The sequence below is a fragment of the Halyomorpha halys genome, unplaced genomic scaffold (genome assembly GCF_000696795.3).
Source record: "Halyomorpha halys isolate HHAL.00 unplaced genomic scaffold, Hhal_1.1 Scaffold100.1, whole genome shotgun sequence".
In the NCBI taxonomy this organism is placed as follows: domain Eukaryota; kingdom Metazoa; phylum Arthropoda; class Insecta; order Hemiptera; family Pentatomidae; genus Halyomorpha; species Halyomorpha halys.
Genome location: NW_027112088.1, coordinates 1,416,084 through 1,438,039, shown reverse-complemented (window position 1 = coordinate 1,438,039; position 21,956 = coordinate 1,416,084). Strand labels below are relative to the sequence as shown.

Here is a 21,956-nt window from a genome sequence, read left to right as displayed (position 1 = left end):
TATTTGCTCTTGGGGTCTCTTTGAAATGGCGTACTCCAATGCCCTGCCACCTGCAATTAGCCCATTCCTCGAACGCACTTTCACGTAGCGACTGTCGTAGAGCTTTCACACTACAATGCCCCTGATCAACGCCCAATCTATCCGCACATTCACCAATCTCGGCTGAACAATCGAAAGTGGACTGGAACAGAGCATCGGGTACATTTGACAGCCACTGAGCAATGGACCAGTGTTGAAGGGGAGCCTCCCATTGGCAGCGGATCAAGCCTAGGCCTCTGTACCTCCTCGGAGCATACAACATCGCCGTGGAGGTGTTCGCAGGGAGCCCTATAATGGCTTTAACACTTCTGCGAATCATTGTGTCGATGCCTTCCAGGATTTCAGGACGCAGCTTTGTGAGGGGAGCAGTTTGGAGAGGGTATGTAAGACCCGGGAACACATATTGGTTGATAATAAAAAAAATAAAATACATAATAACAAATATATATGTTTATAACGTTTCCTGTTATTCCCAAGTTCAGGGAAGTTTGATAGTCTAGCATATGGATATATAGTCGATGTATAAATGAAAAGAAAAAGATTTTTCATAGAAGGCAGTTCTGTAGGTTATATATCTGGAATCCGTAATCTGTTTTGATGAGATCTCAGAAAAGAAACAAACTCTAAAGTAAATCTGCGAGTTTTTCGACCTAAAAAAATTCAATGGAATTTGAATCTTAAGGTAACCAATAAACTTGAAAGACGAGATAACAATAAAACTTAGTGATGAAATTCATCATTTATTCAATCTAGACTATTATAATTAACGTTTAAACTTCTCGATCGGCGTCAAAAGACTGCCTGAAAGCAAAGGAAGACAGTACTTGAGGCGAGAGTTTTTCTTAATGAATGTCACTAATTGTTTTCATTAGTTCTGAGGATAATAAATGAATCCGAAAATAAAATTAAGCACAATTGATCTCGTGAAGTATGAAGCTTCGATATTTTTAAGGACTGATATATTTAAATTTCCAACGAATAAGATAAGTGGATATTTAGTAATCTTACAGTCAAGTAGTCATCTTAGCCTAGTAGTCAAGTAGTCAAGTAGTCATATCAGGCTAGTAGTCAAGTAGTCATATCAGGCTAGTAGTCAAGTAGTCAAGTAGTCATATCAGCCTAGTAGTCAAGTAGTCATATCAGTCTAGTAGTCAAGTAGTCATATCAGCCTAGTAGTCAAGTAGTCATATCAGGCTAGTAGTCAAGTAGTCAAGTAGTCATATCAGCCTAGTAGTCAAGTAGTCATATCAGCCTAGTAGTCAAGTAGTCATATCAGGCTAGTAGTCGAAGCAGTCATCCCTTAGCTTTTATCGTAGCAAAGGGACGTTACAAATTACAAATTTTTAATTCATTGCCAACTGGTTCACTTCCTCTCCCCCCCCCCCATCACTGACCTGAATCATGTGTTCCTAGGCCATCCTTGCTTCTGGGCATCCTATTGATTCCAATCAAATGTATGTTTACCTGTTGCAATGTCAGACTTCCTTAGAGTATGGGCAATCTGTAATCAGTTTTGATGAACCCATCTATTTGACTTAAATCTAGTCCTCTGCCATAATTCCTTATTGGAAATGATTTTAGGCCTATGGATGCCAAATATTCTTAGTGAAAATATTATAGAAAATTGTTATAATTTTGATGCATCAAATATTTTTGTTTTAAAGATTGTTGCGGTCAAAACCATCTTTTCCTCACATAATTCATCCACGGTCAACAATCTCGCATTATTATTAATGGTTTATTTTACTAAGAACGGTATCAAATATTTGATCTCAGCAAAGAAACAAACTCTAAATCCTAATGGGAGCTCTTTCGATCAATGATAGTGAGAATGAATTTTGAATCTCAAGGTAACCAATAAACTTGAAAGACGATATAATTATTAAACTTATTGATAAAATTTGTCATTAATTTAATCTAAACATTTTACTTGCTATTGTTGCAAAATATTTTCTGAATATAAATTTTTCCATAAGCTAATTGTTGTTACAACAAAAAGTAATTGAGTTAATTGAGCAAGTCCCCGGATCACTATCAGTATAAGTGCTTAGCAGATTAGTGCTTCAACTAAGTCCTAGTCATTAGGGATAATTGAAAGTAAGATTGTCAAGGATATTTCTGAAATGTGAGGGGGAGGGGAGGCAATTTCCACCATGGCTGGATTGGCTATGACCTTTAGAAATACTTCACTGAGGATATAGGATAATTATTGTCATTATGGTTGGGCTGTAAGTAGCTGTGGGAGTTAAGGCGTAGGTCTGGCCCTTCCCCTCCTCCCGCAGGTCAGAAATGAAGAGGAAGGGGGTCATAAAAAAAGATTAGGCGTGTTGGTTACAAAAGAAAAACATGTGTTGTGAAAACATAAATTTGATGCGAATCTTAAAATACCAGGAAATGCGAAAATTTCACGTTCACACAACTTTTCGTTTTTGAGTTAGGCTGTTCAAACGTAGACCATTTTACGAAACTTCGTTATTTGGATGCAGGAGACCTCAAAACTTGTATTTCCGTCGAAAACTCGAATTTGAAATTTCCCTTCTTTTTTTTTCGTACCCTCCTGATGAAATAAGTAATTGAATACATAAATACGTAGGTATATGTATTCTGGTACTTTGTGAAATTTCCCTTTCTTTTTTTTCTGAACTCCTTTATTGAATATATATATAACAATATTAATATATACCTGAGTATATAAACATGAAACTGGTGCCCTTCCTTTGCCATATGGCATGAAATTTTTTTTTTTCTTACCTCCTAAAACAAATAAAAAACTAAAAAATTACAATATATATAAAGAGAAGATATATGTACATATGCCGGCGATTAAAGCATCTTCGTTTGCAGGTCCGCTGAAGGCGGTGTCGTCAGTGATGGCATGTGTTTGCCTTGTTCATTTAAAAAAAAAAAGAAATTTCCCTCAATCGCAATACTTTCCTATGCTGTACATGTTATATACAGGAAGCGAGAATAAAAACTGAAGTGTACAATCATCTTGCAACAAGATCACATGCAAAACCATCAAGTTGCATTACAACATTGCATATTACTCTCGAGCGTATTGCTCCCACAAACCCCCTCAGGGGCCACTACCTTCAACTCCAGAAAGTACGTGCTCAGTTCTAGATAACTTGCTCAATGGGCTCTACGATTCTACTGCACTGTACTGATAGATCAATAGGTACAAGCATGCAGCCATTTTGCATATAGGACATTCTTGTTTCATCAAACGAAGATTTATTTTCTTATGCTGTCATAAATAGCTATCTTTTACAATTGTAAAATTAATGCATGTTCTTTATGTGATGATGTATAGAATATTTAATTTTGTTTCTTCTTTTTTAATTTAGAAAATAAACAAAACTTTATTAAAAATGTATTTTATGTTTTTTAAAAACAAATGTTTTGTTTTTTTTGTTTGTTTAGGTTTTGTTTTATTTTGATTTTTCAATTTCCAAAAAAAGTCGATGTACGACATGTCACAATCTCCCAAGAGGAGATCATAACACAAAAAAAAGGCAATTCGGCAAGACCGAAGTCAGGAGGAAGGAACAATCGGAAAAAATGAGGAAGAGATGGGGAAAAAGAAAGAAGGAGAGAAGAGGTTTGAAAGGAAGTGAAAATAATGATATTCGCGTGGTCTTAAAGGCCGCTCCGTTAAAAAAAAAAAAAGTAAAGATAAAGAAAAAAGTTTTTTTTTTTTACATAAATGTGTAGTAAATATTTATTAAATATTGAAAAATATTTAAATTTAACCTAAAAAGAGCTAAAAATTAAGAAAATATATCATTTTAATTCTTAAAAAGTAGTTTTCAATAATTTAAAAAATATATTTTATTGTCATCGTTATTTCAATTCACCATCCTCTTCTTTCTCATGAATATAATCGCAAGTTTTATGACGGATTATTTATTTTATAGATATAGGAACTTTATTTTACGTTATATTACTTTATGGGTATATTAATATCCGTTTTTACTAAAGCCTGTCATAAATTACAACATAAAATTATTACTTGAACTTTGACCAGATGTCAAACCAAGCGAAACTCCCCAAGGTATTGTTTATTTTAGGGTTTGCAGATAATAACTGAGAACTACGAGCATCTGTGTTTTATTTTATTTTTATCTATGAATTAATTTTTTTCAAATTATAAAATATTTAATTTGTAATATAAAAAGAAACTATTTAAAAGAGAAATATGAACTAAAATATGCACTAATAAAAAAAAAATGAAATAATTAAAAATATGTAAAATAAAATAAGTTTAAAATTACGAAATATTCCTAGGAAGCATAAACATGTTCCGATTGAGCATGTATAGAAAAGAATATGTGAAAAGACAATTCCAAACCCTAATCAAAACGTTATATAACATTATATTACATGTTAAATAATAATAATTAATTATTTATGTTCTTTGTTTTCGGCCAAAGTTATGGGAATAAATTCATCAATTATTCCAATTGACAAAAAACAACTATTTAATAAATTCCTGAAACTTTAAAAGAAACACTGAAACTGAAAAGTAAAATAAATCATCTCAATAAATACGATTTCGAAATTGCCGAAGATTCAGCATGAAGGCAGCTTGGATTTAAATTTTCAGTTATCGCGCATAATAATAGAGGGAAAATAAATTCTTAAGTTTACTACTTAAAATACAACCGTCCAAGACTATTTCTGTTACCGGACTACAGATATTTTGACTGAACTCCTCTTCCATCTATTTCCGACTGGGAATGCACTATGTAAGAATAGATGTAGAGTACCCGTTTCCAGTTGAACAGCCTTAGAGCTTATGTATAAATATATCTATATTATAAATCTATTTGTATACATCTGTTTGCTAGAAAACAATTTAAAAAAAAAATAGACTAAAATCATAATATGGTATTTGATAAGATACATAAGTCTTTTGCCTTAGAATTAACAGGAGATGATTTAATCACTAAATTTCCCTTTTAACCCATTGAAAGTTCAGGAACTAATTTAGTAGTGGTTGGGTTTGCCATAGGAGGATCCCAAAGTCGATCTTCTGGTCAAGGAAGAGAATATTATTTTTACTTACTACTTATATATGGAATATAAAGTAAGGTACGGATTAAGTAATTAGACGGAAATACACGTTTTTAGAATCTCCTGAGTTCCTGAACCACCAATTCGCTAACCAAGTCTTGCAAAATGGTCTCTATGTGTGCGAACACAAAGAAACTCAGACCATTGCGTGTCTGCATGGATGAGTTTGAAGCCTAGTTCAACAATGAAAAAAGTACGGAACTAAAATTAAACATTTAAAACGCCAATATGCTTCGATTGTTTATATGACAACTTTTTCGTTAAAATCTACCATCCCTCAGTACCACTTAATAGAATCGATTTCACACATTTTTGGATTTTTCAAAAACGGCTCGAATGATATTTATTAAACCAGATATATTAATGTGAATGTATATGGTATTTTATATCGTAAATTCTTATCTTAAGTTTACAAGAGCAGATAATTTTGAAAAAATCTTCTCAAGTAATTTTAGTTTTGTTTATTTAAGATAATTAAACATTTAACATTATGTTAACAGTAATAAAACATGTATGAATACGAACTCTGAAAGAATTTGATAATTAATTACACGAGAAATCGATTTTAACGCAACCGAGACTAGGAAAAAACTTAAAGCGTCCGATCTCCATAGTACACTGCTTTATGTTAATATATTTTTTTTTTAATTCTAGGTAGGAACATAGTCAATAACAGATTTTTACACTTCCTGAAACACTTAGATACGAATTTTTAAAGTGACGGAAAAAAAAATCGAAGTGCCTTTAAATATGCTTATTTGAAAAAATTAAACATCATTCATTATTAACAGATATAAAAATGAATAAATATATACTATGAAAGAATTTGATAATTATTGTTTTTCCGTGGTTGATACTACAATAGTCAGATTTCACTTTCACTTACTTACATGAAAAATATATAAAGTGGATTGTCATCCTAAATAATGGAATTGCTGTTTTGAAATGCCCAAGGATTAATTTCCTCTCAAGGTGGTAAGCGAAAGTTGTGTGATGCGCGCATCAGATTTTTTAATTCACCTTCGAAAAGGATTAGTAATTTGCAGTCTTATCTACTTAGTATGCAACTCCAAATATCCTTAAACATTCATTAGTATTAGTGACCAATATAGTGCTAAATACTAATGGCAAATATTATACAAAAAAAGTATATATACGTATATAAAAAAGTATATAATATGTCTTTATAGTAGAATATACTATACTTTTAATTAATGAATTTCATTCTAAGACGAATCACCAGATATCCTCATCGCTAGGGTATCCTAAGCTGTTTGCTGACACAAGTCAATATGCCGTGATCAATTCTCAAGCGGCTCTGCCTTATCTCTAATCAGTAGTTTCATGGCTCAGCGGTGTAACTCAACGATCTAGCAGTGATTAACTCCGAAGTTAGCCGGTTTATTTTTGCTGCCTCAATGTTTCACTTGATTTTACAAAATGTTATTATTTTTAAACAGGATAGACTTAAAAATAACTCAATATGTGCTCAGAAAAAAAATGAAAGAAAATTTGGTTGTTGATCAAGATATAACTTGTGTATGACAATTATCTCTGTTGGTTACACAAATTAATATCGTATAAAAAAAGTCATATAGCGGCTTTAATTTCATTAAGTTTTTATAGACTTGACTACTTTACTTTAATGACATACTAGTCTTGTATTTCCATTCCACATAATGATTTCCGCTTCATTCTTGAAAATGTAGCGATAAATTTGATAATATAATATATTTTATTTATATTAAAAGAAGAATGTTTATGAACTGTGGGATAAGTTGCACCTTCGATCAGGGAGTTTGCCACGCCCTTGGAGCTCACATTTATGTTGAAGTAAATAGGCAGCCTTTATAATCTCCTCCTTCTCTACTACTCTTGGTAAACCCCTGGGAGTTCATCCTTTTTGGCTTCACCTTTCCTTGTAGCTTACCCTCTCCATTGTATTTCTTTCTTCAAGCCATCTCTAGGAAAAGTTTAGAACTTTTCTCTTACATTGTGCCCACTTCTGTGGATAGTAGTAAAGAAGTGACCAAAAAATTGAGCGGTGCTGGTTTTGCACACCTACTTCTACTTTGCAGCCTTACTTGGTCCAATAATCGAACATTTAAATATATTTCCTGGAAATCAACATATATTTAAAAGTGATATATTTAGTGCTGATTGAGTAATAAAAGATCTCAATCAACACTAAATACTGAGGCATCTTTTACATCCACGTCTGAAGATGAAACGTCAATATCGAGATATGGTTTATTAAAGGGTAGTGTTAAAAAAATGTACTAAAAATAAAAAATAAATTATTTTAACAAACTAAGCCTAATTTACCTTTTGGTTTACTACGTTTAAATGTTGGCAACTATGTCTTTAATAAACTCCTACAAATGATTTTTCAGTAAGAACTACTAGTGTTAGATTTATTATCTATTAATGCTATATACATATGAAGAGTCTGTGATCGGAAGGCCCTCTTGGAGCACACGAAGGTTCTATAAAGTGGGTACATGATTCTTCAATGGGTTGGTAAAAAAACCTGAGGTTTGAGCATCAACACCTGGAAAATCACTTTCTTGCACAACCTTCAAGAAACAGCACATCTTTACTATATTCTGGATTCGAGACTCTGCATGGACTGGAGTTCATATATATTATATATTTGGAGTTTATGTATATTATAAATATACTAGTAACATATAGGTACATTCCGAAGTGGAAAACAAAAGTATCTATTATTTCTAATCTCTTTATTCTCTGACAACCAACTTCACATCTTACTTGATTGGAACTGTTCCAGTGTTCGTGAAGTTACTACTTAGTGCAGGCCAGATAGGACAGATGTTAACTATGACCTAACAATTGAATGCGTAAACCTTGTACATATTCTTATTGTGTTTCAGATAATTGAACTAATTAGTATTAATGACTACTCTAATGAAAAAACGAAAATCCTAAAATAGTCAATCTATGAATTTCTCTGTGTTCTTTTTACAGAAAATGGACGTTATATTGTATTTTCCTTATGTTGTTCCAGTTTAATGACACCGATTTTTTTTATTCACGTCTTTTCCCACTACCCTCCTTATTTTTTATATCTTATAAGAGTATTTATAGAATAACAGAACAACGTCAATTGGTTTCTGAGGGCTATAAACTTTAATTTAAAAATTTAAACTAAATCCTTCCACAAAATTTTAAGATTAATGAAATGAGCTTATATCAAAGAATGATATTTCATTGATATCTTTAAAATCTTTAGAATAATAATAATACCAGGATATTATTTTTCCAGTCAGTGCACACTGTGGAAACGTCCTAGTAGATTATATTGTCTTGAAACATCTGCTTCTCCAAAGTTGGCTCTTCGAAGTAGTCTCATTGGCTAAAAGCATCCTTAAAAACTTCTAAATTGATTTCATAGTGTTTGCTTAGTTAAATAACACCGTATGCAATAGAAATTAGGGAGAAATATTCCTCTGGAACTGAAAAAAAAATGTTTTAACAAATGAATTCAAGATACCTTACTTTGAATTTAATCAGGTTAATTAACATTATTATTATCCTATAGATTCACTTCAGGCGACTCTCACTTGACACTCAGATAACAACGGTAGCGCACACTTGTAACGATTTAATTACTATCTTGATTCGTGATTTCATTAAAAATTAAATGTCTATTCAGTGTCATTTCATTTTCTCGATCAGGATTCGGATAATATAACAACTTTTTTTTCTGCGAATTTAAAATTCTTATAAATATCAATATTATTCTTACAAATATAATTAAATATCTTTATTATAAATGAAGTATATAAATATGAATGTGATCGAGGCCCGCTATTGTTGAATTAAAAATAACTGCTATACAGAAAGTGAAGAGGATGTTTTACTTTCCGATCATGATATTCAAGGACTGATCGAGTGACTAGTCGCATTCGAGTGGGTGTAGGATTTGTGACCGCAGAGACAGGTAGTTCTTTCATCAAGACTCAGAAGATTTCAGAATTATTATAAATATTTTATAGCATGTAAAAATAGTTGACCTCATCTATATCCAATGTGATCATGGTCAGGGGTAGGAAGGTCAATATAGAGTAAAAATATATCATGATCTGTTCCAAAAGGATTCAAAACTACCTTCAAATTGGCGGGTGGCTCAGTAGTTTTTTCAGTGGTGGTGATTTTTAACAGCGTTGGAACAAGCCTATTGTTTAATATTAGGGATGTTTAAGATTCAATTGAGAACCCACTTTTTTCCATAGAGTTTTGAGAAGTTTAAAATGAAACTTGTTTTTTGAGTTATGGTGAATGAAGTTGAGTTCGTAACTCCTTCCTGTCCTCCAGCACTCAAAACTATAACTCCTTCTTGTTCTATAGCACACTCAACTATAGTTCCTTCTTGTTCTTCAACTCTACTATGAAATCTTCAATGGAAAGTGGAATTTTAAATTAAACTTTCTCATAGTAAATCTAACCTTAAATCGGTGTTTTTTCCTATCCGATGCATCTTTAAGTCACAAATAACCAAAACTATAAACAGTTTTTTACTGATTGTGAAGATTTGTGCAAAAACGGTTCTAAATATCGGAATCACGTAAAGAATAAAATCTTTTGTTAAAACAATTTCTTCAAAAAATTAATTTAAGCCTTCAAGACCGGGTGGAACTTATGAGGGAAATAATAACTGATATAAAATCGTTTTAAAATGATATTATTCATGAGAATCTTTAATTAAAAATTTGTCTTTTCATTAAATATTCTGGAATTCAATGAGCTTGAAAAAACGAGAAAAAATGTTTTAATTTTTTATAAAATAATCGAATCGAAGTGCGGAAAAATCACCAACTTAAATTACCTTCAGAATAAAATTCTCTGTGAAAACCCTTATTGGAAATTGCAGAGTTAAATGTTCTGGAGTAGAACTAGTTAAAAATGGACTCCCCTGCAGAAAGAAACTTAATTCACCACAATTGAGACCAAAAAATGCTGAGCGATGGTGAATCCATGAGTCGGACACAAGAAGAAAAGGCCCCGAAGGAAGAATGTGCACTTCAGTTGGTCAGAAGTTTGTAAGAGTTTTCTGGTTCCAAAAGTATATCAGGCTATTGCTGCAATGTAATAGGCGCCAAAGTAATATTAAAAAGTGGACAAAAGTTAGTGGGCCTACGTCTACACTGATTCTAAATCTATAATCAAATTTAATTAAAACTAAATTATCATATCGGTGCTCATCAAATGCAGACGATGTCTTGCAATGGACTGTATTAACCACAATTCAAAGTCAAAATGTATTGAAATTTCCACACTTACATTGAACGGAGAACGCAGATAGAGTCTGGTTGTGCATTTTAATGATCACAATTAACAATCAAAATTTATTCAATTAAAAATGGACAAACTATTACAGAACGAACCCAAATGGGGTTCAGTTATGAACTGTAATGAGGACGAATTAAACACAGCTGTTTTAAAAACATTAAGCTATACCAACCAAACTCGCTAATATAAAGTACATATTTATCTATTTAATTAAACAAAAGCTGTAAAGAAAAATGAAAAAAAAAAGTAAATGTAATTAAACTGAGCAATAAGGCTATTTACAAAATATGTACAAAGTCATTACTAAATTTCTTTCTACACTCTTTCTCTCTCTTTTTTTCTTTTTTTTATTTTTTGCCTTATATTTCTATTGTGTACTTAATTACCTAGATTTCAAGCTCAATGATTTGTCCTTTGAGAGTAATTACGGGGCTAGCCGTTGTTGAAACATAGCTGTATCCAAGAAATTAGTTTTTCCCATACCTAAGCAAAAGTACCTGATGAAATTTATACTAGACGATTTCTAGACAAATTCCCTACTTTACACAAAATATGAAATTAATCAGTAGATCCGTTTTCGAAACAAAAGTAAAGCAAATAAAATAAGTTTGTGCATTTATTATTAACACTAATTCTTCACGTTCCTTAATATTCAGGCCACATCTGAACTATCGTTTAAGAAAAATAGGTATGACAAGGAAAATAAGTTAAAGCATGCCCCAAGTAGTATGTAGAATGTGACTAAATTTATGCTAGAATAATTAAACACTACTCCCTAACTTTAAATTTCGACCATATGGGACTAGCCGTTTTCGAAATAGATACGGGTCGAGGAAAATACTTTGCTTGCCTAGGTGAAAGTAGAAGATGGAATAAGATCAAATCCAAGCATTAATCCGTCTGTTCTCTGGAAACTTCACCAAAATTAAATTCTATTTATTATGTCCACTTGGGTAGTTAACAAGGGGAAAAAATGCACTTTTATCTTTTAAAGTTTTGACTGCACATATTAAAATGGTAATAAAAATTCCCTCAATTTTGTGGTACAACAAAAATATTCGAGAATGGAAATATGCCTTCAGTTTGGTCGATAAACTGTTTCCAAGTTATTAACTATCATCAACTCGACGCCGCTATCATAAAATAAGGACTCATATTGTACAAAGGTTTCACTCAACAGATATATTTTAATACATTATTCTCAAGTTAAATTAAAAAAATAAAAATAAAAACTTTTTTTCTGCTCTTATGTATTTAATCATATGGCGTATATTAAATATGCTTATTTAAATACATATATATGTATCAAATAAAAACATCTGAAGAGGGGAATACAGCTATCCCCGAGACATCCTAGGAGATAAAAAATATACCGATTAAGATTTTCTTTTTAGTTCTTAATTTTTGACTCCAAGGCAATATGAAATTTTTAAAAATATATATACAAAAGACGATTTTTTTTTATTAATATAAAATATGAATCGATTGTTATATGGGCGTATCGAGAGGGGGGCAGCTGGCCCCGCCAGAAGTAAAAAGAAATTATTAATTTAATTAAAAACTAAAATCTGTACTTCTACAACCCATGAAGGGTTAAGGGTGCTGTACATCGTAAGGAGGTACTGTTACTAGAACAACGGTTGTGCAAGGAAATGTTTTGGTCAGGATCACGCTCGATCGCCAGATTTTTACCCGATTAAGGGTAATTACTCAATTTATGAGGCTGAACAGGGTTAGAACCATCGTGCCTTACCACAGTACCACCGCACTCCCAATTAATTTAATAACAAATATTTATTTTTCAAGCAAATACTAATAAAACACTGCGACAATTATGTATAACGTTCTTAACATTTTGGTTTGATTCTTCTATTCCGTGCTGAAATGTCACAAACTGATTGATTGTCCACCCTCCCTAATTTTGATCCTGGGTACCCCCTTTTTTATAATTATTAAAAAGTAAATGGTTTATTTAAACATAAAACAATAAAGATCTTATATTAAAAAAATAATAAAAATATTTTAGTTTTATACCCAGCATACGAATTATATTTTACTTCTACTAAACAAGTGGTTGTCACTTCTTGAGTGATACGGAAGAAAAAAAAATTCCACACTGAAGGACTTAACGTAGGGCTTAAAATCATGTCGTGGACTTGTTAATATTCGGCATAAATTCTTCTTAATTAATATATTCTCACTTTTATCACTAATGTAATGATTCAAATAAGACCCATTTTATGAATTTTTTTGAAATTTTTAGGCTAATCCAGAAAGTACATCGAATCTGTTACGATTTTACAACGTTAGTCTCGAGTTGTTTACTCTACTATTTACTTTAGCTATGTATTTAATCATATGTGTCCATTGAATCAAGATATGGTAGGTATCGCGTATACTCGGTCAGACTGTAGTGTTCCAATCATTGTCCACTCGATTGGAGTTATAATTATATTCAACAACCGAAAATTTAGAGTATAGAGTTCGACAATACACATATATTTTTAGTAAGATAAAGAAATAAAATTCACTATAAGAACTGGTTTTCCGTTTAAAATATCAATATAATTTTAATTTATTCTACAAAAAGCTTTCTTTTAGACTTTTACAGTATTTTATCACAATTATTTTTAACATAATCCATGTGATATTCTTACAAGAAGGTAATAAAATTCAGATAAACCCATCAAAATGTTTATAAAAAAAAGTGGACCTTATATTTAGAAATATTGTACTGATCAAGACCTAATTTTGAAAAATATTTTTAAAAAATCGCGAAGCTTTAAAATTGCATAGTTTAATCACGTTAAACTGTAAAACACTAAATTCTTAGAAATTACGAAACTGTATTAAGATATGAAATAAAATATATATAATAGCTCTATCAAATATCTAATATATACTATATTAGTATAGCCTATCCATATAGTATAATTCTATCCATCAATTAATATGTTTACACAATAACTTGACATGAAAACACGCCTAGATGAAAGAGAATGAGGCCAAAAGTCTTTTTTTTTCAAAAGACAGTACAATTAGTTAAGAGATGATGAAAATAAATGGAAATCGGTCGTCACTCCAACTGCTCCTACTATCTCTGCCAGCAAGAGTTACTTTTAACTTGTTTGTCTTGGTTCCTCACTTCGCTTTTTCCAGTCAAGAAGATCTAAAGGAAAGGAGGACAGGGAAGGAAGTCGTAAGTTAAATCAGGATTCTCAAGATCAATTTGCTTTCAGCACATTTACACAACTTTAGAAGAACGGACTGGTTTCACAACATGTTATCATCTTTAATACTGCTTTCACGTTATACATCAAAAGACAATTTCTACTCAAGTCATCATTAAAAAATTACTCTAAAATGATTTTCCTATCTCTAACTAAATTAACGTATGGTTAGACCAAATAAAAGATCCGTTAGCGTGTTAGCATTATTGAAAAATGTAATTAGTGTATTTTATATTAACGTTATACTACAGCGTAATACAGGGTCGATAAAATATTTTCTGTATTTTAATTCTCAGATTTTTAAACAGCGAAGTTACTTAATTTTGGCATAAAAAGGCTGATTTATAAAAAAAAAAAAAAATAAAAAAAAAGGTTCCAATTTAATCACATTTTAAAATAAACTTAATTTTTGAAATATAATTTACACAATGTAAATGATTTTATTGAAATGAATCTTCCTTAGGCCTGATACTTTTTATTAAAACATATCTAAGATGCTCCTGAGTTTTTCCTGAATTTTCAGGGTACTTGATCTAAAATTGCAACCATTGACTGTTCTCGATTTCATTATTTAAGGATAATTACAACTTCAATACATTTTTATTTATATTATATATCATTCTATCTTACGTTTTATCTGCATAATATTCATATATTTTGTCTATTGAACATTTATATATAATACTAGTAATTTGTCATAATTATAAATTTTGTAACATACTGGAAGATTGCTGATTAACCATGTGTTTAAATAAATGGAATTTGGTCCGGGTGCGTTCAAATTAAACTCAAATAGTAAATTATGTACTATTTTTATTTGAACCAACGTTTAGCCCCACGTTCCAGGGCTTCGTCATGGCTAAAAAAGATACAAACACTAACAACACATAAGTAAAAAGGTAAGTGGAAAAATTACAAGGATATACAATGAAACGTAAACAAATTTTAAATAAGAAAAATTAAAGCTTATAAACAATTAATGAAAACGGTAATAGTAACAGTTAAAGAGAAAAAATATTAAAGGAAGTACAAATTAAGAGATGAAAAGGGATAAGTATAAAATCAAATGAAAATGAACGAAACAGAATTCATACCTGTTTTTCAACTTTTCAAATTTCAATCAAAGCGGACCTACGATAGACAAAATTCATAACTATATAGACATGCTAAAACATCATAAAAAAGTGTTTCCTTTCTCTGGACTCCGGGGCACTCAGGAATAGCTGGAAATGAGGCAGCGGATAAAGCGGCTAAAGAGGCTGCTACAACGAACGTTCCACCACTCAAAATTTACGAGCCGAAAGACATAAAAGCATTTTTAAGGAACAGAATCCGAAAAAGTTGGGATTCAATGTGGGCCGCCGTACCACTCACCAATAAATTGAGAAATGTAAAAAAAAATACTCAAAAGTGGACAAGTGCCATAAGGGGAAACAGAAGAGAAGAAGTGGTTGTTGCAAGAGTAAGAATAGGACATTCCAAATTAACTCACCTTCACTTAATCACAAAAGAGGACCAGCCTATATGCCAAACCTCTCAGTCCCCATTATCAATAAAGCATATAATTGAAGAATGCCCATCATTTTGTCAAGCCTTCGAAAATAATAAAATTCCACGAACAAGAGAATTAGCCCTTAAAGTCTCAGAAGAATTCATAGACAAAATAATAAAATTTCTCAAAGAAACACAACTTTATACTAAAATATAATCCACCAATACCGACCAGTGTAAAAAGGAAATAGTCTACATTCAACTATCAAATGTCAAAGTCAAGAAGATAGATGAAGTAAAAAGGGTGTAATAACCTAGATGTTGATCGCCCTGAATAAAAATCTAATCTAATCTAGTCATACCTGTTTTGACGGAAGTCAAAGTCAAAGAGAACCGTTTGTATTGGGAGAAGTGGCCAGAAGAAGAAGATGGCAGTGAAGGGGTGAAGATGGCAGTGAAGTACATCATATTTGAAAATAATTTTAAAGTAAACAGTGTAAAAAGATATTAAAATTTGGTAAACAATAAATGATAATATACATAATAGAGGGAGAGAAGAAATATTAAAAAAAAAAAATTAAATATACATGGATAGAAAAATAAAGAAGAATATATTTGGGACCAATCTTGCACAAACTTTATGAAACCCAAGTCTGTTGGGGATGATTTCGTAGGCAGAACTGTGAGTAATTTTCAGACGATGTGCCACTTTGTCAATCGTTACTCGTCTGTCTAAGTGCACCATTTCACGTGAACGCTCAATCTTTTCTTCATTTGTGGCGGTAAACGGTCGTCCGGCTCTTTCATCGCGCGAAACACTAGGGCGACCATTTTTTAATCCATTCGTAGACTCTCCGTAGTGGCCAAACACTGTTCCCGTACTGTACCGAAAGTCTTCGATGAATTTCGGTTCCTTGACACGCCTTCCAACCACAAAAAACGGATCACTAAACATTGCTCTTCTTTGGTGCAAACAGAAAGCGGAGCAGCCATGATTAATAGCACTACAGCCATAACCAAACTAACCTAGCAGCTTGAAACTTGCATAGACATAACAACAAATAAACAAATCATGCGTCATCAACGGAAAACAACTACCATCATAAACAAAAATATAATTCAATTGCTGATAAATATTGACTTACCCCCGTAAATATTTGTAAAAAAGCTGAACATGATTTCACTCTTCATTTACTCTTAATTCAATTTCCTATAATTTTTATTTACTTTTATTAATAATCTCAACTTCCCAATGTCTATAATGTTTAAATTATACTTGGTTATTTACTTTCAAAAATAACATGATTTATTGAAACTGGCAAATATAATACTATTAATTATGAATAAAATGATTGATAAGAAAGAAAACTTTTCATCTTAAATTAGGGGAAAGAAATTATTGTACGGTCACTAGGCAATAATTGACTGCCAAGTCAAACCTCTTAGACTGTTTATCCTTCTTTGACCGCACTTCAATTTGTAGATAGGGAATTTCTACTTATAAACAATTATTTGGCAATGAAACGGGATCGTTAGGTCCCGTAAAATTAACCCATCAAATTTATGTATTAATCACACTATATTTTTGAAGATCCAAATATCCTCCTTGAAAACGTTTTAATATCCAAATCTGGATATCTAAGTCCATACTAAGTCACAACAAATTTTTTTAAAAAATATTTATTCATATAGCTTACAAGTACCCAGAGTCACTAAACATATTCAAAAAAGTATTACACACGAAAAAGATTTGTATCATAATTTCAAATAAAAATTGAAGACTGGTTAATCAATTTTGGAATAAATCATTCAATATTTTTTTTTATTTCTCATAAAAACACGAGTCTTTTTATGCCTAATAGGTATAAAGACTATATGTCGGGTTTGTGTTGGGAAAAGAAGTATCATTAAATATCTCCTATAAAACATAATTTCACAAATACGTGGGTTCGTTACATGTTATATATCCACATATGCGCCATAAGCCAACGAATTAATATTTCATTTAAGTTACTAAAAGTATATCGTCAAATGAATATTTGTTTCCACAAAACAAATAATTTTTACATAATTTCATCACAATTGCATAAACGTTTTCTCTAAATATCAATATATTTGGTGATTTTATTACCAACAAGCATTTTTATTTATAGCATAAAAAGTTGAGATTTGAATTGAAGTATTATTTAAAACTTCATTTAAATTTTATTTCATAACATTTAATGATAGCTTTAGTTTTAAAATATAGATTACTTTCCAGACACCTAATAGAGTTATGAAAATTAATAAAAACCATTAATTTCAATTTATTTTTTTTTAATTTTGGGGGGAAGAAATTTTAATAATCTAAGGAAACGATAGAATGATGAATTTCAAAATATTTACAGATCCATTTCCATCTATTAGAAGTCGTTTCCATCCAACATACGAGTGTTCGTTGCTAGGAATTAAGATTCTCAAAGAAACAAGTTTGTTTGCAAATCTTGTCTAACTGGTGTCAGTCTTGTTTACTAGCTGTTTATAACTCTTTGGTCGTAAAGTAAGATAGGACATTATTAGTTTATTGGAAAAGTCTGACAACAGTCTAATTTAGTCTAAGAAGCTGACCTGCTGATAAACAAACAAATGTAGCTTCGATCCTTTTTATATATTTTTTTAGTATAAGAATACTCCTAGCTTTCATCTTGAAATTTATAAATATTTTAGGACTTTTTTTTTATAACATCTCATCCATCCTGAAGATCAGTTAATATAATAATAAGTTTAATATAAATTAATTTAAATTTCTCAATGTAAAATTATTCAAATCTATTTTCTTCTTAAAATTCAGTGAATACATTTAGTTCATTGAGGAAGTTTTTAGGCTTTATAAATTTGATGTATTATTACCCTCTTCCTACAGAGTACCACCCAATTCTAACCGTAGTGGTGGAGGGTCAAATTTTAACATGGTGGGACCGCCACAGGAATCTAAATTGGCCCTCTGAACGGATTCGAACCAGCACCACTGCAGTCACGAGACAGTTGTCACTTTTACTCAAAGTATAAAACAGCCCTTATTAGGCTATTACATACGATACATGTATAATATTAAGCTAGAATATTAACGTTCAATAAACGAAGCAATAACCATAAATGTTACATTCTGTTGTAGCGATTCAGAAAAATACTTTTCCTTAAAGGTGTCGTTTTAGTCGTTATAAGCAAAGCGTGAAGTAAAACGTTTAAGCTTATAAAGAGTCGTCTTGTATGAAGCATTTTTTCCTCACGGCCAACTATGTTAAAAATACTTGCCAAAATGAGTTCCTTTTAAATAGTTTAAAAGATAACTTGTTGATAAAAATATTTGTTCATACAAAGCTTTCTGTTTGTGAATGAAGATGCTTTTTATGACCAGTGATTTTTAGTTACTGGTCCTTTTGTTTTACTAAACTTCCGAAATCAGTTAAGTTGTATGAACTTAGCATGAGTAAGCCAAAGTTAAGTCGATTAAAGGCCCTGGTCACTGCTGTATATATATTGTTATATTTTTATTACTAACTATAATTTTTATTAAGAATGTTCAAAATATTTTTAAAAGTATATATATACTTGAACAAAAATTGTATTAAAAAAAAATAACCTAAAACCTGAATGCAAAACTATTAACTTGAAAATATTTAACTTTGAATTTTACACAATTTCCAGGATTTACCCGGAATGAAATAAAGGAGAAACAAATGTAGTTGTTGTTGTCTGGGGCTTAAGGGCGTAAAACCCTGAGGTCATCAACCCCCATGCAAATGTAGTTATTTATCTTTCTCTAATATCGAATATAAAATAAATATGATTTATTTTTTAAACAAGAATATTTTAAGTATAAATAAAGATTCGTTTATTTTAAATGGAAGTATGTTTTGTGATATCACTCGATTGTTCCAGCACCTATATAGACATCACTAATCTAATTCGATTATGAATTTTTTCAAAACACCCACTCACTTGAAAACATTTTGAATTTCATCAAATTAATGATATTCATTTGAATGAGGTCTGGACTAACGCAGGGGTACACTTCTTATTCCATACAAATTTCAAATACTCTCAAAAACTGAGGAGTTACCTTGTATAAAGATTGCTGAATTCAAATTTCTCAAAAACCGAAACTCAAACTACCAATAGTTCTAATCATCTCAATTACACAACTCCTTCCTATCAAAAACCAGCTTATTTATTAAATTCCTTTATTTCCTGCCATCTGCAATGTATTCTCTTACGATATGGTAGCAAGAAAATTTGATATTTTCACCATACAGATGTGGCTTATCATTAAACTTTAATATTATGACCTCCAAACCACTTTATAATCCTTAGTTTAATTATATAAGTAATCATTTTAATGTTTAAAACATTTACAATTCCACTTTTCCATTAAGGTTGGTTAGAATTGGGCTGTATATTCCTGTATCGAAAATAAAATTATATATCCGTCCTCAAAATTACAAAATATTTAAATCATGGTTAAATAGTTTGAAATATGTTATTTACTAACAAACTGCATCGAAAACCATTTCAACAAATATAATAATCCAATTAATTAAAAAAATTCATCTACTAACTGTAAATAATTATTAAACTAAGATTATAACATAAATTTTAATTTTCATTTACTTAAAAATACTTTAGAACATTTAATTATAATACTATTTATTACAAAAATAAGGGTTTAGCGATCTCAAAGGTTCGATGCCGATGCTACCAATCGCTGTCCACACACATCTGTCCAGTGACGCCCATCCAGATTAGTTTTGATGCATTCCTCCCACCTACGCTTCGGTTTGTTTACCACTAGGACGATTACCTATAGGTTCATCGCAATTAACATTTTAGAAATCCGTTCATTAATTACTAAGTACTTATTCATCGGTTAACTCGTCCTTTTTTTTTTGCCTAAAAATTTTACTTAATACTTTATATTCAAAAACCTTAAGGCGCTTCCATCAGTGTATGTATGTACAATATAACGTTTTATCATGATACAATATAATAATTACACCCTCCTAATAATACAGAATCAAAATATTTAGTGGAATAATGATCTAATTTACACAACGTTTTCCATTTTTCATTCATATACACAATGTAACACAATATGCATGTACACATTACTTAAATATAAAGCATGGCGGCCCTTATTAGTAGTTGGAAAGGTTACTAAATGAATATAAATTATAAATTTTGTATGTACGTTAATAGGTAGCGCACAGCATACAACAAACTGAAAATGAAAGCATATTCGAGAGATGCCAGATACAGACTTCTACAGAAACAATCAGGTTTTACAGGAAAACAAATGAATTTGTCATTTAATCAATAACATAAAGTCTGATCTTTTCCCAATGTTTTCTTTGTATTATATTTTTTACCTACATAATTTAGCACTAAATCTTTAAAAGACTCTAAAAATTTTGAAATGGAGATATTAAATTTATTTAATAAAGATAAAAACACAATTTAGGAATTATTGAGCTACAGTTATTTCGCTAAGATTAACGAATTAACCTCCACAATATCCCAATAATTAAAAGTGTAATGAACATATGTTTAATTTTAGGTTCATAATTTTTTATATTTGTTTAAGATTTAGGTACAGATGTCTGGTCCATCTGGCGGTCGAACCTCATTTTTTATACTGAATAAATAAATAAAATAAAAATAAATTCAGTTCATTATGTTGGTATTCTAAATGAAGTAAAAGGGGAGCCTACATTTTATAATGGTTCTATTTTTTATTTAGGTAATTCTCATAATTTAATTACTAATTGTTTATTTGCTTATTTTTATCCGTTATTGGGTTTATTGACCTAAAGAAGTTTAATAAAAATTATATAAAAATTGTTTAAAGCGTTTATCTGAAAATCATGATTTGTGGCATTGATCCATTTTTGTTTAAATCTTATTATGACACAAGTATAAAACATTTATATGCAATTTAAGACGAAAAATAAAATTTTATATATAAAAAAAAATGTGGATTTGAAAAAATGATGATAAGAGTTATACTTGATTTCATATAAAAATTTATCTTATTTGGGATAGAATTTTTCTTCAGTTCAAAATAATGAACACTTTGACAGTCAACTTTGAGGCGACACGTTGCTCCCGTTTCTGTCTAGTATGCCAACATTTTTTCACTTAAGTTATTTGCACAGCTACAATGAAATTCTTACAAAATTTTGAAATATGAAAAAGTTAGTGTCCAATAGCATGTATTGCGAGTAACTTCATTTTCGGCAGTCAACTTGTGAATTAATTTACTACCATATACAAAATGTTATTAATAATGATTTTTATTATTAATCGAAATAACTTATTAAGTACTATCTCTTGCAATCAAACAATGGCAAATTAAGCTGTATGTAATTTACCATAGATTGAGAATTCTTACATGACGGTAAATTACGTACAGCTTCCTCTTATACTACCCAAAAGTTGAAATTGATTTTATTTAATTTTTGTCTTAAAATATGTTGCATTTATTAGTATCCTCAAAGTTTGTTAATTTCGACTACTTGTGATATTCAGCGTTTCAGACTCACTAACAGGAATCAAAAAAGTTTTAAATTTATGCCCCAGCTTTCTCGGAGTGTAAAGGTAAGAAAAAGCCGGTAGTTTATAAGTGTATTGTTGTGAAATGTGGTTGGTTGTCTGCGTGGGAGGTATGCGCGTTGTACTAGTCTGCTTCGACTGTCATAAATTGTTTCGTCATCGTAGTTATTAAATATATATATTTTTTTATTTCACTTAATTTATATATCGATTATATGT

The 21,956-nt window shown here is 30.7% G+C and overlaps 1 protein-coding gene and 2 long non-coding RNA genes across 3 annotated transcripts in view; 1 reads left to right on the top strand and 2 right to left on the bottom strand.

The window, feature by feature from the left end:
• LOC106677474 (TWiK family of potassium channels protein 18) overlaps positions 1–21,956 on the top strand; it is a 168,850-nt gene that overhangs the window by 43,181 nt on the left and 103,713 nt on the right. The window lies entirely within an intron of this gene.
• The window catches only part of LOC136796411 (uncharacterized), a 171,198-nt gene that overhangs the window by 55,407 nt on the left and 93,835 nt on the right, over positions 1–21,956 (bottom strand). The gene's annotated exons all lie outside the window — the stretch shown is intronic.
• On the bottom strand, positions 7,856–10,546 carry LOC136796406 (uncharacterized). The gene is made up of 3 exons (XR_010844113.1): positions 10,420–10,546; positions 8,383–8,591; positions 7,856–7,961 (listed from the first exon to the last, which is right to left on the bottom strand). It is a non-coding gene; the product is annotated as an uncharacterized lncRNA (long non-coding RNA).